We start from the raw sequence: 18,967 nt of genomic DNA on the forward strand, positions 1-18,967 counted from the left end.
GACATTCTAAATGAATCTTTGAAAGAACTTTTGAGTGCTGGAGATGAACCAGCCTAGGGCTAAAAATACTAACAATTAAAAAATGTAAAACTTCTGAATACCTGGAGAAAATTACGAAGAATCTCTGAAGAAACTCTCTGAAAAAAAAACTGCAAGGAATCTGAAGAAAGCCTTGGAGAAATTTCTTTAAGATACTCTGGAAGATTTTCTGAATTAATTCCAGCAGTAATTTTTGCATATACCCGTAGGGCAATTCTCAAAGAAATCCATGAAAGTTGCTCTAAAAGAATCTCTTGGGAAAATTTTGAAATTCCTTTACTGAATTTTTTTGTTTTAATTTCTTTTCAATCGTGAATTTTATCTCAGGCTAATTTACCACAATCCTTTCCTGAAAGAATTTCTAAAGAATTCACTCAAATATTACGTAACGCAGACCCCCTCCATCCTCCCTTTGCGTTACGTAATATTTGAACGAATCAAAAGGGAGCATTTTCGAATTTTTGTTCTGAATTCCTGGAAGGTTATCTCAAGGAATTCCTTCAGGATTTTCTTGGGAAGAATTTTTAAAGAAAGCTTAGGAAGATGTTCTAAAGATTTTTTTTTTTGGATTAATTTCTGAAGGAATTCAGAACTTTGTTGATTTTCCAAAAGATATTGCTAGAAGAATTCAAATTTTCTTAAATTTCAACATCGTTTTAAAATCAAGAAGCTAAGTAAAGTTCATTCAAATTCCCTTTAATTTTCTTGAATATAAATATGGTTTGAAGGAAAGTAACAACATAGCAATTAATTGAAAAAGTAATGGGATGGATTTTAAAAATAGACCAATTTACTAAAAAAACATAAAATAAATGAAATCGTTATATCTTTTTCTCTTGTTAATAATTTCAAGTTGAGTCAAACGTTTTTCAGATCTCATTATATAAGTCATAAATGGTTAAAAATTTCATCGCATTCGGTTCATTGAACCCGGAGATATGACACCGCAAAGTTTGCTATCGGATAATTATACCATTTTCTAAAATCTTTAAAAAATTCGTGCAGAATAGCCCGATCTTTCCCAAATTTTGTCCACTAATACACAACTAGTTGATCAACTCACAGCCAAAATTTAATAATATTTGATGCACTTTTCGGAAAGTTACAGCTAATTGAACATTTTTTGAAAAGTGAAAACTTTGTCTGTCCCGATCATCCAGTATAGCCAGATTTGATCGTTTTGATCGATCGTTGAATTCCTGGAAGGTTATCTCAAGGAATTCCTTCAGGATTATCTTGGGAAGAATTTTTAAAGAAAGCTTTGGAAGATGTTCTAAAGACTTTTTTTTTGGATTAATTTCTGAAGGAATTCAGAACTTTGATTTTCCAGAAGGTATTGCTAGAAGAATTCACTGTAAGAATCGTAGGAGAGATTTCTGAAATTAAAGTCCATAGATCAATTTCTGAGGCAACTCATAGAACTCTGGACTGGAGGAATCTCTGTAGCAATACATGGATGATTTTATAAAATAATCACTGGGGAACTTTTTAATCAATTCATGGAGCAAATAATTATACAATAGTTCTTAGCTTTTATAGTACCTAGATTCTGAATGAATCTCTTGGGAATTGCAGAGGAATTTATGAATGAGTCTTTGGATTGTTTAGTTAAATATTTGGAATAAGTCTTAAAGTGATTCTTAGAGAAATTACAGAAAAAATCATTGGCAGAATTTCTAAAAGATTTAATGAAACAAGTGCAGAATTAGCTGAGGTTAAAATAAACAGAAACAAAAATTAAAAAAAAATATGAAAGACTTCACCTGAGGAATTTTTGCTGAAATACCTGGAGAACTTTATGAAGAAATAATGAAATGATGAAATAATTTAGGAATACTTAAGCGAATGTTTTTCTAAATTAATCCTTCGATACTTTTTAAGAGAAATCTCTTAATTTTTTTGACGAGATGCCGTAAGAACTTCCAATGGAATACATTCCGGAAATCTCTAAAGATGTTTCCGAAAATCTCGCTGAAGAAATTTCAGAAAGAATTGAAAAATTCTGTAGAAAATTTTCCTACAAGAATTCCAAAAAAAGCAGAAATATTTTAAAAATCCATAAACGGATTTTCTGAAAAAAAAATCCAGGAGAAATACCTGAAAAACACCTAAGAAATCATTGGTGGAACACGTAACAAAATCTCTTATGGATATTTTTGAGATATTTTTGCAAAAAAAAATCCTGGAGGTACCCCCTAATAAAAATCCTAAACTATTATTTCAATAAATTCCTGGAGGAATCCATACAGAAACTCCTAGAGGTAAATCCAGGAGGAACTTCTGAGAAAGTACATAGAATACCCTGTGGAATTTCTGATGAAATCTCTGAGTGAATTTCTACAGAAATCTCTAAAAGAATGTCTTCCAGCCGTTCCATTAGAATCCTTATAAGAATTTCTTAAAGAATCTGTAGAAATGGAATGTAGGAATCCTTAGAGGATTTTTCAAGACTTTTTTACGAAACTCTTTCGAGCAATTCTGGATGTTTGAAGGAATATCTTAAAAAAAGTAAAAACAATCTTGAGAATTTCTCAAATAATCTTTTTTAGAATTTCTAAAGCAATCCTCGGAGAAATTCTTTGGAAAGCGTCCGAGAAAATTTTGAAGGAAGTCTGAATTTCTTAATCTCAGTGTATCCGTGAATCATTTTCTAAAAAACATACATAACTTTTTTTTTGAGAAAGTACATGAAAGGTTTCCTAGATGAGTGATTTAAAAAACCTTTTGGGAATATCTATAGGAAAAAATAGGTAATCCGTAGATGTCTGGAACAATCTATGCCAGTTTTTTTTTTAAAGGAATTCTTAAAGTGTTTTCCAACGGACTTTCTTAAGGAGTTCCTGAAGAAATTTCCGGAGGTCATTCTCAAGTCTAAAAGGAATCCCTTCCTATAGGATTTTATGAAAGAATTTATGACTGCATTCCTTTAAGATTTTCCGCATTTATTTTAAACGAAGTCTGCGAGGAGTTTCCGAAAAGTCTCTGAAAAAATTGCTGTAAGAATCTCTGGGAATTTGTATCAGGAACTCATGATTTTTTTTTTAAATATATCCTACGATGGATTTCAGCAAGGGTCCATGAAAGAACAATCGAGAAATCTGTGAAAGTTTTTGAAAGTAATCCTTGTAGAAATTTGTAAAGAAATCTCTGGAGGAAAATCTGGCAATTTTTTGAATAAATTATTAGTCGCATTTATAATAAAAGCCATAGGAGATTTTCTGAAAGAGTCCCTTGAAAAAGTAGCGAAGAAACCCCTAGGGGAGTTTCTGTAAAAAATACTCGAATGGATCTCAATTTTTTTTAAAGAGGAATTTCTAAAGATATTTTAGGAAAATTTTATGACAGATAATCAAACAGATTTAAAAAAAAAATCCCTGTAACAATTTCCTATGAAAAACCCGAAGAAAGTTTTGGAATAAATCCCTGGAAGATTGTTTGAGAGAATGATTAAACGAATTTTAGATGTTTTTTTTTCGGAAAATAAATCTAGAAAAGCCCCGAAATAAAAAGAGTAAAATTTTCACTCATACACAACATTCTTACACAACTCTTTGTGGAACCTGTGGAAAATTTTGAAGTTTCTGTGGGTGTATCTGGTGAATTCCTTGGGAGAATTTTCAAAGTAACCTGAATACACGCCTCAATACAAATGAAGGAACTTTTTAGACATTTTCTGAAAAACTCCTGGAATAGTTTCTGAAGGTATTGCTGAAAGTTTAATTAAAGGAATCACTGGATAAATTTCTGAATAAATATCTGAAGAAGTTTCTGAAGGAATCTCTGAACGAGTGCTTGAAAGAACTCCTAGAGGAGTTTCCGCACAAATTCATGGATTTTATTTTTTTGAAAAAAAAAACGGAAGAATTTCAAAAGTAAATCATGCAAGATGATTTGAAAGTATTTTCGTGGAATTTATAGAATAGGAGGATTTTTTAAACAAATCTCTGAAGACAATTTCCGAATAAATCAATGGAAGATTTTTTGAAAGAATCGATGAGTGAATTGTTGGCCGGACTCGGACGAATTTCCGAAAGATTTTTCAGAAAAAAATATAGTAGATTTTCTAAAGGAATCCCCAATAGATTCTTCAAACGAATGCCTAGAGAAATTTTTGAAGTAATCCCTGGGCGAATTTCTCAAACAGTCTCTGAAAGAATTTGTAAAAAATCATGGAGGAATCGGTGGAAGCAATTCATGCCAGTTTTCGTAAAAGAACTTTTTTGTGACACTTCTGGTGGAACATATGGTAGATTCTCTGAAATAATCTGTTTAGTGAGACTCCCTATTAACATTTCTTTCAAGCCAACAGTTTAATTATTTGTGAAAAGTGAGTTTGTGTGCTCCAAAATCTAGATCATTTTCTTGTGTACACACTTTTGTCATAAAAATCCTACATTTTCCCGGACTATTCCACAATTCGTTCAGTTCGAATACAAGCTCGCGCTAGATTTCTGCGCGTGTGATGAAAACATGGCTCTTCTCTCGCAGTTTTCTCGCAAAGCGAAATTGCAGCCATGATCAACGCCGCTTGAATCGGCACTGACTACCATCTCTCTCTTTCTTCTTGGCGTAACGTCCGCACTGGGACAAAGCCTGCTTCTCAGCTTAGTGTTCTATGAGCACTTCCACAGTTGTTAACTGAGAGCTTCCTCTGCCACTGACCATTTTGCATGTGTATATCGTGTGGCAGGCACGAAGATACTCTATGCCCAAGGAAATCAAGGAAATTTCCTTTACGAAAAGATCCTGGACCGACCGGGAATCGAACCCGTCACCCTCAGCATGGTCATGCTGAATACCCGTGCGTTTACCGCCTCGGCTATATGGGCCCTTTTTCTTTTGACTGACTACCATGGAACACCCTATTTGCTTGCTACTTTCATTCAACGCATGGGTTGGTGTCGGATTCCTCTCCATTCCATCCGGAACTTTTCCTTCCCCATAAACATTCCGAAGGAGTGTGGTGCGAAGAGGAAGACATCTGGTTGTGTTTTGTGCACTAGTAAAAATATTGATTATTGTAGGTTCAAATTACGATCGAATTCTGTTAATAAACAAAAACAGAACATTTCGCGTCGGTTTTACGAGCTTCGAGCAGGAGGAATGTGCACCCACGCACGCGCTCGCACACATTTCAGTGTGTGTATTGTGTAGGTACATATGATGCCGAGAATCGAAACTTGATGGAGGTGCATGGTGGGTGATGATTATTGTTGCGGAAATTGTTTTCCTAACCTTCGCGCTTGCAGTAGGCGCTGACCCGAGCTCACACATTCGCCACCACCGTAAAAAGCAACCACTGTGGTAAGTGTGAGACAAGAAAAAAAAACTCAGTGTGAAAATTTAAACAAAACAACGTGCAGCAGACCTGCCTCTGTTTCGTGCCCATAGCGAAGTAGAAGCTTAGCACGCGAAAATTGATTGATGTGTCGGGAAAAATTTCATGAATCGCTTGCGGCATTTCAAGTTTTCGTGTCCGTCGCGTCAGGCTGGGCTGGCAGGTTGCTTGGCTGTGGTTGTGCGCGCTCAATACAAGCCCGATTTGCGAAAGAATATGTCCATCATAAGACCATCAGATGGTTTAGTTGCACATTTTTGAACCAAACCTATGGCAGGCTTAATTTAAGCCGCTTAAATGTGTATTATCCATACCCGTCCAGGATCTCCGTAATGTGGACTTCTGTGAGTTCTTGGAGTCATGCGAGCTTCACAAATCCTCATCTTCCTCCCATTGCAATTGGCTTGCTCCTAAGACTACCAACTGCTATTTTCTTCGTTTTGAGGCAAATCGAACACGGCAAACTGGCGACGTACTGAACGATAGATTGGAGGTCATCCAGTTGTTCATATATTTGGGGTGAACACCCCATTTCAACTCCAACTTAGTTTTAATCGATTGAGCTGAATCTTTTTTTTTTTTGTACAAATGTGGGCCATTCTATCTGTTCGGCCTCTAAGTATTGGTGGCAAAATATCCTGATTGAAGATTCTGCAGTTTTAATATTCCGTGCCAGGACATGAGGTCTGTTTTATTGAACTTCGTCACTGCTATCGCCATGTGGAGCGTTATTTCGTCCCGTAGTTGCTGTTGATTATAGATAGTAGAGTAAACATAGATTAGCGTGAGATGAATCCGTTGTATCCAAACGAACTGTCAAAATCTGTATCCAAACGAGCATGACGTCACGATTTGGACAACATGAATGGACCGCATGACGTCATATTCAATCGTCGCACTTTTGAAAATTACTACTTACACGCTTAAAATATTTTAGTCAGCGGTGTCCGCGGATCTATGTTTACTCTACTATCTATACTGTTGATGGTTCTGGAGCGGTGCACGGTGGGAAAAATTGACCCAAAACGGATCTTTCAACGCCGCTGGTTTCGGTACGTGAAGTTGACGATTTCTGACGTAAAAAAGTACGAGAAATCGATTGGTGCTAAATTCATTCATCGCACGGCACGGAAAGTCGTCTATTTTGCCCCATTTTGCCCTTTGCCATACAGAAAAAGAATCAAAATATACTTTCAAACAACTAACCCGACTGTAGATCGTAGAAAATAGCTGCAGGATTAATTAGAGGTGAACAGAAAACATATATGAATCAGACTAAAGGTTTTTGCTCCCTAGTGGAGTGGAGACGCGTGATAGAATTTTCTTTTTGGCTTGTTTTGGCGTCAAAAAGTGGCCGGTTGTAACCGGCGAGCCGTCGAAATGCTCACTACCGAATAGAAAACTAAATAGAAAAAGAATCGAACCACCGAAGCAAAAGCGCGCGACATCGGCTCCCGGACGAAATTCCATTTATACACTGATACACGTCCTAAGGCATGTGAAAAAAGTTATTGACTGAAAACCGAATGGCATGCCAACGCTGTTTAACATGTAAGGAATAACAATAAATAATAAAATCTCGTCATTTTATCGATCGGGTATGGCTTAATAACTTTTTCCATGAATGTCGCATCGCTTTGCGGTCTTCGAAGGTCTGATTCCTCGTAAAGTTGTCTACATAAATCATTCAACGATTTATTTTTAGGGATCAATGGGTGACCTTAAGCGATTTTTCTTTGAAGATGTAAAGTTTCCCCATAGTAAATCGTATGGAAAACTAAGAATGGCGGGCGCTAAAATATAGTTTCTTCGATCGATCTGAAATTTTGCACAGTTGATATGGGACCAAAATGGAACTTCAAAAGTATACAGGAGTTGGAGTTTTTTTCATTTTTTATATTTTCCCTTATAAACCGCACGCTATGTCTGAACCAGAAGATTATAAAAATGAATGTACATAGGGTTTCTTTCCACATAATATCAGAATTCATGCTATATTATCATATGCACAAACTTTTAAAATATTTCATCGGGGAAATTTTGATTTTTTCATCTTTTTAGCTGTTTTTCATACAAATTTGCATGAAATACTCGTTTTCGGCCAATTTCTCTCCCATACAAAATGAATGGAAAAATTTTCACCGATAGATTATTTTTAAACCTTCTGCAAAAGAAAATATAGGTTGAATACTGATGTTCTGCGGAAAAAAAATCCGATGTACATTCAATTTTTATAATCTGCTGGTTCAGACATAGCGTGCGGCGGTTTGTGTATATTGATCCATTGTCAATTCATATCACCAACCATAGGTGACTCCCAGACTGACAATGTACCCTATTAGCCTGGTACACGGTTTATATGGGAAAATATAAAAAATGAAAAAACTCCAACTCCTGTATACTTTTTGAGTTCCATTTTGGTCCCATATCAAGTGTGCAAAATTTCAAATCGATCGAAGAAACTATATTCCATACGATTTACTATGGGGAAACTTTACATCTTCAAAGAAAAATCGCTTAAGGTCATCCATTGATCCCTAAAAATAAGTCGTTGAATGATTTATGTAGACAACTTCACGAGGAATCAGACCTCCGAAGACCGCAAAGCGATGCGACATTCATGGAAAAAGTTATTTGGCCTTACCCGATCGATAAAATGACGAGATTTTATTATTTATTGTTATTCCTTACATGTTAAACAGCGTTGGCATGCCATTAGTGCCATTTACACTTATCAATAAGTTGATTCAACCAAGAGGTTCAATCTTTCCTTCAACTTCATCAAGAAACACAATTTGATGGAAATATTGCTAAATGTATTGCTTGCATTTTTATTGCGGAGAAGATGGATGATAATGTTGAATCTTGATATAAATACTGATCAACCTGCAAAAGCGAGGATTGAGGTTGGTGTTCATATCCTCAATATTTCCCCTCCGAAAGATTGATCCAACCACCACTATCATCCAGTTTGACCAAACCATCAAGATCATCCAAGTCCGTCAAACTTTCCCCTCAAGTTGTTTCATTCGATCAATCCAGCAGGGTAAAAGAGTCAGCAGATTGAGCGAAGACCATTCCATCAGTGCGGAAGAGATGGCAATTCACCAACGTTCAGCGCGTGGCTCACGGCGTTCATGGTGGCCATTTCAATTGAATTTTATAGAGTGCTTTGAAAGCAAATTTCTAGAAATAAAGTGTCACGTTTTTGCATTGTAAATATTATAAAGACTTGATCATTAGGAAAGTGCTAATTTCGATGCTTCGCTTGCTTATTCAATTCCATTAATGATTATGAAAAAAACAATGTTTTGATGATTTTGGTCATTTACCAAGCCATATTCGATTTTTTTTTTGTAAGCATTCATAAACTCTTATTTTTTGAACCCAATATTTCGAATAAGTATGATGAATTGGTAAACAGTGGATCTATTTACTAATTCATCATGCTATTTTTCCTAATGTCTTGAGAAGGTTTATGTGTCTTAATTTCTAACACAAGTTATGAACTTCTACCGTTGAACCAAAATATTTCATACAAAATGGAGCCTAAACAATAAGTATAACAGTTACGTTCGAACAAGTTTTAATTTTTGCTAATGTCATAGTAAATATGTAAAGCTGTACAGGTTTGGAAAACAAAGACTGATAAGAGGTTATTGCCATATTTATTTGTTTGTTTCGCCCATAATTGAAAATTTTTGCTTTATCCGTTATTATTAAAACAGGTTTCTCTATAGCTGGATTGATTACTAAACGATAATTCAATTATACAGTGTATCAAACAATTGTCCGTACAGCAATTTTTTGTCAAAATATTTCTTCATTCAAATGAACATAACTTTTTTATACATCAATCAAATATGCTGAAACTGTGATCAATTATGAACCACATATCAATGCTCCATTGGTAAAATTTTGAGCGAGATCGAATAAGTTTTCTGAAAGTTATGGAACTTTTAGTAAAACTTATAAGATTTTTTAACACATTTTTAAAACATTATATCTCAATGTACTCGATGAATTGTTTTCATTTTTTTGTGTTATGGCTTATATCTATGGCTTTCATATGCAACTGTGTTTGGGGTTTAACATTCACTACAAAAAATATAAAAAATGTGCTTATGTAGTTGACGATGTTTAAAAATTTACCATATTTTGCGCATATAATCTGCCAAACGTTTTCCACCAATAAAAGTGCATTAGCTGAACGAAAAATCCATAGGACATGCTCTTCACATGTAGTTTAGTAGGTCCTGTATAAACATATTACATTAAGAGAGTTTAAAAAGTTGAAAACACTTGGCACTGTTATTAATCAAAATATGACAAATTTCCAATTGACACTCTGAACATATACACATTTTTCATTTTTTTTTGTAGTGATACCTTAAACGAAGCTGCATATGAAAGCCTTAGGTATAAGCTGTAAAACCAAAAAAAATGGAACAATTTCATCGACTACATATTGGGGCTGTCCATAAACCACGTGGTCATTAAAGGGGGGGGGGGGTTTGGCCAATGACCATTTTGTATGGACAAATAAAAAATTTTGTATGAGCTAATGACCACGCGGGGGGGGGGGGGGGGGGGGGGGTTTAAAAGTCCCAAAAAAATGACCACGTGGTTTATGGACAGCCCCATTGATATATAATGTTTTTAAAAAATGAGTTCAAAAATTTTATAAGTTTTCCTAAAAGTTCTATAATTTTCAGTAAACTTATTCGATCTCGCTCAAAATTTTACCAATGGAGCTTTAATATATGATTCATGATTGGTCAAATTTTCAGCATATTTGATTGACGCATAAAAAAGTTATAAACGTTTAAATGAACAATTATATTGACCAAAATATTGCTGTACGGACAATTGTTTGATACACTGTATGTCTTGAGAGTGACTTCGGGTATTTTTGGCAGTTTTTTCGCCAACTTTAAGTTTATCAGGCTTTAGATAACACCCCATGACGAAGAGAACAAAGCTGTCGAAAATATACTGAGTTTCCCTATATCCTTCTAGCATTTTATACTAAAGGCACTAGAAAATCGCATATGCGTTAGTGGACATTAAAGATGTGATGTGATATCAAACATGTTCATGTAAGTTCATGTTTATTTATTAGAAAATTTGGCAACTTCGGGTTAAGTTTACATACAAACATTTTTGTGAAAGTTTCACCTAAATCATGTTCAAAGTTACTTTGACTTATTATCTTTTGAATGAGACCTATGGTTTTGAAATCGGACGCAAATTGGCGGAGATATGGGCCTAAAAATTACATGTTTTTGAGGGGGCGACCCCAAACTTTTGATCAGGAGTGTATTACATATGTTTTTTTTTATTACGAAAAGTTTTTGGGCAGCCCATGGGAAAATTACAAAATTACTACTGAAGGGTGTTATTTGCCAGAAGGGGGTATTTGTAATTTATAAGCAACGCAAGTAAGCATATTACCACCATAATGTGCAAATTATTAATTAACTGGCGTTAGGGATCGCCAGTGCACCAGTAATTTTTTTAGCAAAGTTCGATGGGACACCAACCGAGTTATAAAATTACACAAAAAATGTTGTGAACTGTTTATTACAACTAATCCATTGTAATCGTTGGGTTCATTACATTGAAATAAAAAATCTCGGGAAAAATATACTTCTGCATAGGTATTTTTTTTTTTGGTCGATGATTTATTACATCTGAATTTTCTGTTTTGTATCTTTTTTTGTATAATACATTTCAAAAGCTGTTTATTTTTAATTAAAAAAATATGGCAACACGGCAGAATGTTCTGCAATGATGATGCTCTCGTTCACGCGCTGCTACATTGAAAGGATGATAGGTTGATCTGGAGGGGAAATATTGAACCAATCCATGGAATAATTTGACCCATGGTTTGAGCAATCTTCGAGAGGATTGATGTAACAATTTTGAAGGTGGGGAAATATTGTAGAGAAAATTGAAGCAAAATGCGCTATGGAGGGGAAATATTGCTGCGTGGTTGATCAAACGGAAGATAGGGAAAAACCGGCAGAGGGGGTGTTTTCGGCCTTGGCAGTCTCTAAACGTTTGCAAAAACGATTATTGCATTTTAACCCGACGGTTTCGGTTATTTATTTAACCTTTTTCAAGGATTCTAAAAAGAAATTATGCAAACAGTTAACATTTTACAAGGTATTTTTCGGCTTAGGGCCCTATTTTTCTAACACTTACAGATGCACGTTTTCTTGTTAGATTTCTGGAAACGTTCAATATACGGAGTCATGGTGTAATGGCGTCCGCTATGGCTAATTAAAATTAAATTACATTTTCGTATTTTTCAATATTTCCAGAAACTACTCACTGCTATTGTGTCGATCCGTTTGTACCTCACTGTATTTTCAGTGGAGCTTTCTTGACGGCTTTATCGACTTTGATCGCCTACGATTTTCTTCGACTTTTTATCGCCTACGCTTTGGTCACTGTTTTCTCCGACCGGACTGACGTACAAACTGTTTTGTGTGGCAAAGTGTGTGAGTGTGTAAAATGAAGGGGATTTATAAAGGTGTGTGTAGCTGTGTATTGGTTGTGCTTGCATTCTCATCGGTTTCGTTGTCTGGTTTGTTTATCTTCCCTATTTCGTGTAGGATCCCTGCATAGACGGCATGAAGCCCTTCTGTATCGGTCCGTTTGTTGACGGCGTGCGCAGTGATTTTAATATGGCACATTTCTAAAAACTGTAGAGTGTGTGTGTTGTTTGCCCTATCTACAATTTTCACATTTTTCAGGTCGAACCGGTGATTCTCTGCAATGCTGTGATGCATCAGAGCGGTGCGTTCCCCGAGGTTGGCGATTTCGTTGGCTGTCGTTGTGTTGCCCTGTTCCAATAGACGATCAAGTGCGTTGTAGTGCGTCTTATGTCCACTCATCCTCGTTCGTAGTCGATTTGTTGTCATTCCTACGTAGGAGGCTTCGCAGTTTGAACAAGGTACACGGTAGATTACATTCGATTGGCTTTCTTGCGGCACAGGATCTTTCACCTTCGAGAACATGTTGTTTACCTTTCTAACATTGTACTTGGCGAGTCGTACTTGTGTATACTCCCGCCTGATGACCCTGTCGATCATGTTCGACAGGTGAGGTATGTTCGGAATAGAAAGGTAAGTATATTCCAGGTTCTGTATATACTTACCTTTCTATTCCGAACATACCTCACCTGTCGAACATGATCGACAGGGTCATCAGGCGGGAGTATACACAAGTACGACTCGCCAAGTACAATGTTAGAAAGGTAAACAACATGTTCTCGAAGGTGAAAGATCCTGTGCCGCAAGAAAGCCAATCGAATGTAATCTACCGTGTACCTTGTTCAAACTGCGAAGCCTCCTACGTAGGAATGACAACAAATCGACTACGAACGAGGATGAGTGGACATAAGACGCACTACAACGCACTTGATCGTCTATTGGAACAGGGCAACACAACGACAGCCAACGAAATCGCCAACCTCGGGGAACGCACCGCTCTGATGCATCACAGCATTGCAGAGAATCACCGGTTCGACCTGAAAAATGTGAAAATTGTAGATAGGGCAAACAACACACACACTCTACAGTTTTTAGAAATGTGCCATATTAAAATCACTGCGCACGCCGTCAACAAACGGACCGATACAGAAGGGCTTCATGCCGTCTATGCAGGGATCCTACACGAAATAGGGAAGATAAACAAACCAGACAACGAAACCGATGAGAATGCAAGCACAACCAATACACAGCTACACACACCTTTATAAATCCCCTTCATTTTACACACGCACACACTTTGCCACACAAAACAGTTTGTACGTCAGTCCGGTCGGAGAAAACAGTGACCAAAGCGTAGGCGATAAAAAGTCGAAGAAAATCGTAGGCGATCAAAGTCGATAAAGCCGTCAAGAAAGCTCCACTGAAAATACAGTGAGGTACAAACGGATCGACACAATAGCAGTGAGTAGTTTCTGGAAATATTGAAAAATACGAAAATGTAATTTAATTTTAATTAGCCATAGCGGACGCCATTACACCATGACTCCGTATATTGAACGTTTCCAGAAATCTAACAAGAAAACGTGCATCTGTAAGTGTTAGAAAAATAGGGCCCTAAGCCGAAAAATACCTTGTAAAATGTTAACTGTTTGCATAATTTCTTTTTAGAATCCTTGAAAAAGGTTAAATAAATAACCGAAACCGTCGGGTTAAAATGCAATAATCGTTTTTGCAAACGTTTAGAGACTGCCAAGGCCGAAAACACCCCCTCTGCCGGTTCAAACACCAACAGTCGTAACGAAAATCAAAAAGATAGGGAAAAAGTTGAATGATTGATATCAATCTATTTTTGAACAATATTATACATTCAATGTTTCCATAATACGGTCAACTATTGATCAATATATGCATTGTGTGACTGGCGCTATTCAGTTTTCAGTCAATAACTTTTTTCACATGCCTTACACTCAGAAATAAAAGCATACACGGTGTTACGCAATCTGTGAATGCGCCTCCGCTACCAACGAACCTCCACCTAGATTCTCCATCACTGAATCAACTCGACAGAGCTGTGGTAGTAGGTAAACGTCAGAATGAAAAAGATGTTAAGGGAACCTGAATTAGCCAAAACTGAAAACTATAAGCAAGTGAATTTAATTGAACTAATATTTCGTTTAAAGCAAATAATTAATTTATATATAAGCGATTTGTGCATGTTGCGAGTGAATTGGTAGGCAGTTAAGTACTTGCAAGGTAAAATGAATTGTTACTCTATATTCGAAAAAACTAGATACAAAACTAATGTTCGATCGTAGGAATCGCAGCTTCAATCACGGTTGACGGAAAAGGATAATCCCAACTTCTCATTCCTATGTTGAGTAGTGATCGCAGATAAGTACGATACCTGCTTTCGTACTCCAAGGTAACTTATTTGTATAATAATCATGCATAACTAAGCTGTAACAAACAAATTAAACGTGCAGGAATCACGCGCCACGGTTGCGAAGTACCGTGCAGTACCGCTTTCCGGAAAATACGGAAATCAGGGGAAAATACTAAACGTGAGTAAAGCTGAAAACTGATAATGTTTATCCAATGATCCTAAAACGATGATAATGTAATTGAAATAATTGTATACTGATAGGGAAAATTTAACGTACGAGCTACTAATACACCAGTGAAAACCTACTTGGCGAGTCGTTTAAATTTTCGGAAGGTCACCTACCGTATTGTTGCCGATTACGGGAACACACGGAATTACTATTATTTATGCATTTTGTATCCGCATCTCTCTCACTCTCTTTCTGTTTTCATGCTATCTGGTGCTTCGCCTGGGTTGACGAAACACTTCTCTTCAACCCAGGCTAAACGGCAGATAGCATGAAAACAGAAAGAGAGTGAGAGAGATGCGGATACAAAATGCATAAATAATAGTAATTCCATGTATACTTTTATTTCTGTAGGAGCGTGCATCAGTGTGGGATTTCGTCCGGGTGCTGATGTCGCGCGCTTTTGCTTCGGTGGATCGATTCTTTTTCTATTTAGTTTTCTATTCGGTAGTGAGCATTTCGACGGCGGCGGACCCAGCGTGCATCAGTGTGTAAATGGGATTTCGTCCGGGTGCCGGTGTCGCGTGCTTTTGCTTCGGTCGTTCGATTTTTCTTTTTCCCTATTCGGAAATCAGCATTTCGTTGTGTCGCGTTTTTTGTAGCAACACTGAACGATCACCTGACGTGGGTGATCAGTTGTTTGCTTCTCATATGAAGTGAACAATAGTGCGTCAGCTTGCATGTTCGGTCGTGTCATTTGCAGTTAAATATTTGGCGACTAGCTTCCGCGGTTCGATTCGAAATATTAAGTGACCACCTGACGTGGGTGATCGATTGTTTGCTTTCCGTGTGAAGCGAATAATAGTGTGTTAGATTGCATATTTTGTCGCGTCGTTTGAAGTAAATATCAAGCGACTACCTGACGCATGTGGTCGATTGTTTGCTTCCCGCGTAAAGCAAACAATAGCGCGGCAACCAGCATGACACGCAGGTCATATTACTTATCAAAGTGAATCCAGACCCAACGATACCTTTCCCACTAACAAACACTCCTTCCTGCAGCCTTTGGTGGAGTCGCAGCGGTAAACGCGGGTCTTCACTTAACAAAGGTTGTTACTAATATTCCTTTCCTCTTCCAACCTGACTGCAAGTACGTGGCCGGCGCCGTTATTGTACCGTTAAAGAGAGTCTCTGAAGCGTGCACAGTGAGAATATTGACCACTCCCAGTCAATTATTCAGTTGATTCATTGTGCAACTGTCATTGGTTCGGGTCAATCACGGAATAGCAACCATAGATGTGTGCAGTCAGTCTAAGCTAAGCTAAGCTAATAACTTTTTTCACATGCCTTAGATCGCTTTGCGGTCTTCAGAGGGTTTATTCCTCGTTAAATTTCCAACAGAAATCATTCATTGATTTATTTTTAGGGGTTAAGGGGCAACCGGTGACGATTTTTCTTTGAAAAAGTGATTTTCTCCATAGTAAATCGTATGAAAATTTGAAACGGCTGGCGCTAAAATATAGTTTCTCCGATCGAGCTGTAATTTTGTACAGTTGTTATGGGACCAAAATGGAACTCAAAAATTGTACAGGAGTAAAATGTATTTTTGTGTCCCACGCTAGTACCCTATCCTACTAACAAAAATTCCTTCCTGAGACAAACGTGGAGATGCAGCGATTCGCTGTCTATAACAACGTTTGTCTTACTAACATTCCCTCCCATCCTCGATGACCGTAAGGACGTGGCCGGCGCCATTATTAACCTTTCTAAAGTTGAGTGCTCCAGAAATGTGTACATTGAGAATAGTAAGCTAGTCCCAAGCCCTATTCATTGGTTCTTTGTGCAATTTGGATTGCTCTGGTCAATCACGGAGTAGCAACTACGAATTGTGCGGTCATCTATGCTCATGCTCATGCTCATGTTTGTTGGATTTGTTATTGGAAACAAATCCAACAGAAATTGTGGCGGTGCGAATTGAAAGCTTGCTCTTTCAACGATTGTTGGCTTGGCTCCTGGAGTTCTTTTCAGTTGATCTTTTAGTGGAGCATGTGTCGGATAACACCAAACCAGAATTTCCGGAAGTAGCAGCTGCAAAAGACGTTTCTGCGGGTGCGAGTATAAGCCTCATATTAGATCGTTTCGCATTTACAGTGTACATCGCTGTGACATTTTTAAATTCGACACATTTCAAATGAACTGGGTACGAGTTGAGAAGTTGAGAAAGTAAAACGTAGGAAAATTAGCGTTCGTTGATACAATCTCACGTATCTTAACAAATAATGATGATGATGATGAACCTGGGCTTGTTAGTACAATACCTGTAAGTAAAAAGAAAATCGCTTTAAGAACTGTTCCTTTTAATTCCACTAAGAATTTACATCCTTTGACAGATACGTATTTCGACCTCAAGGTCGTCTTCAGTGTCTTGTACAGTCGAGCCAAGTACAAAACACTGAAGACGACCTTACAGTTGAGGTCGAAATACGTATCTGTCAAAGGATGCAAATTCTTAGTGGAATTGAGAGGAACAGTACTTAACCCTTCAGCGCGCGCGCTGTTGTAAAAAGTACAACACTACCAAAAAACCTCGCTTTTCGTATACAGGAAGGTTAAAGCTACTTAAATAATGAAGACTGAATTAAAATACAATCTGAATCGAATCTTTTTTTTAATTTTTTTATTCCTGTTCGGGTTTGTCACTGCGACCAGTTTTTTGATCTATTGTGACATTACCCGTATCCTAAGTGTAGTGCATGTCGCATTACTCAATTGCCATTGAGGGGCAATAAAGTATCGATTTTGATACAGTTTTTGTTTTGTTTTCTTAGAAAACAAAACAAGAGTACTGATATTGGCCATGCATCGGAAACCTAGCATCACTCTTGTTTTACTGCTAAATTCTCCCCAGTAGGAAGTTTTGGACCCGGGTTTTAACATTAGCAGCAATACCATTCCAATAATGGAACATATGTTCAGTAATAAGGATTCTAGTATGTTCCTTGAGTACTAGCACTTTCCAGTCTTCGAAGAGTTAGTACATACATGGATCCCTAACCCAATTTGATTTCCTTTGCATTGAGTTTAGTGATGGTGAGGTTTTTAACTATAAGCAAAGTAAAGTTGGTAAACTCAGTTTTATTCAAAAACTGGAAGTCACCAAAAACACCAGTAGTAAGGACTTAATACTATAATTCCTTGAATTACCAGAACACATATTCCAAAATTGAAAAATAGGACGATACTAGATTTCGAATTGGTAGATCTATCACCGCAACGCACCGTAACCCAAAAAGGCGATCTACCCACGCTACGGGCTCCGTTAAAGATCGAGCATCTTTTAAACCCCCTCAACCATTCATCCCTCAGCACGGGTCGCCTGACACCTGGGATTTGGGCTACCTGTTTGGTGGACTTTTACCCCCGGAACAGGTGGTCCGTAGTGCTATTCTAAGCCGGCAGCTACACGGACACAATCGAATCTTAATCAAGACCATTTTTGCCTTTCTCGTACACAAAAGTGTGCTGAAAGACTATGTTCACTCAAAAAACGAATTTTAGATAGAAGGCTCGAAGGGTCTAGCCACATATATGTACCAATCAACTCAGTTTAACGAATTGGGATGATGTCTTTATGTGTGTATGTATGTATGTATGTATGTATGTATGTATGTATGTATGTATGTTTGTATGTATGTATGTATGTATGTACATTTGTATGTATGTATGTACATTTGTATGTATGTTTGTGTACATGTACAACAAAGGTCGCTCACTTTTAGGGTACTTCCCATTGGCCGATTATTCGGACTTTAGCTTGAATCAAATTAGTGTTTCACCGCATTGTTTGCTATTAACCCTTCAGGACGCGCGCTGTTGTAAAAAGTACAACACTATCAAAAAACCTCGCTCATCGTATACAGCGCGTGCGCGGTGCAGTTTCGGTTGTTTGATGGCGCGCCTCTTGAAAGGTTAAAAATGATCCGGATCGGTCAAGCCGTTCCGGAGTTACATATGGTCATTTGAGTGATCCGAACCAGCACCGATAGAACTGGCCGTATATAAAACTGAACCAAGCCCCATCATGTGATACATCAAACTACGGCGATTTTTATAATCTTTAGCATGGTTGACGAATTTTGGGCGGAAATCACACTGGGTACCAGAAATTTCTTGATGTTAACCTAAAATTCAAGTTGGTTGCCCAGTATTCAATATGGTGGCTCCAAATTCAAGATGGTGGCTGTTTAATAGAGTTTTAGGCCCTTAAACCATTAAATATGGGAATATTTGGTATGGAAAAGATGTCCGTAGGCTAAATATGGCGATCAGAATATCCATGATGGTGGTCTAAAATCCAAAATGGTGGCTCAAAATTCAAGATAGTTGCTGTCCAATGGAATTTCAGGACCTTAATCCATGCAATATGCGTGTATTTGGTATAGCGAGGATATCCGGAGTCCAAAAATAGCAACCAGAATAAGCTATTTAAGGCTTTAAAACCATTCAATATGGGTATATCTGGAATTGGTAACAAGTCTGGA

Source organism: Aedes albopictus, chromosome 1, assembly GCF_035046485.1.
Source record: "Aedes albopictus strain Foshan chromosome 1, AalbF5, whole genome shotgun sequence".
NCBI lineage: Eukaryota > Metazoa > Arthropoda > Insecta > Diptera > Culicidae > Aedes > Aedes albopictus.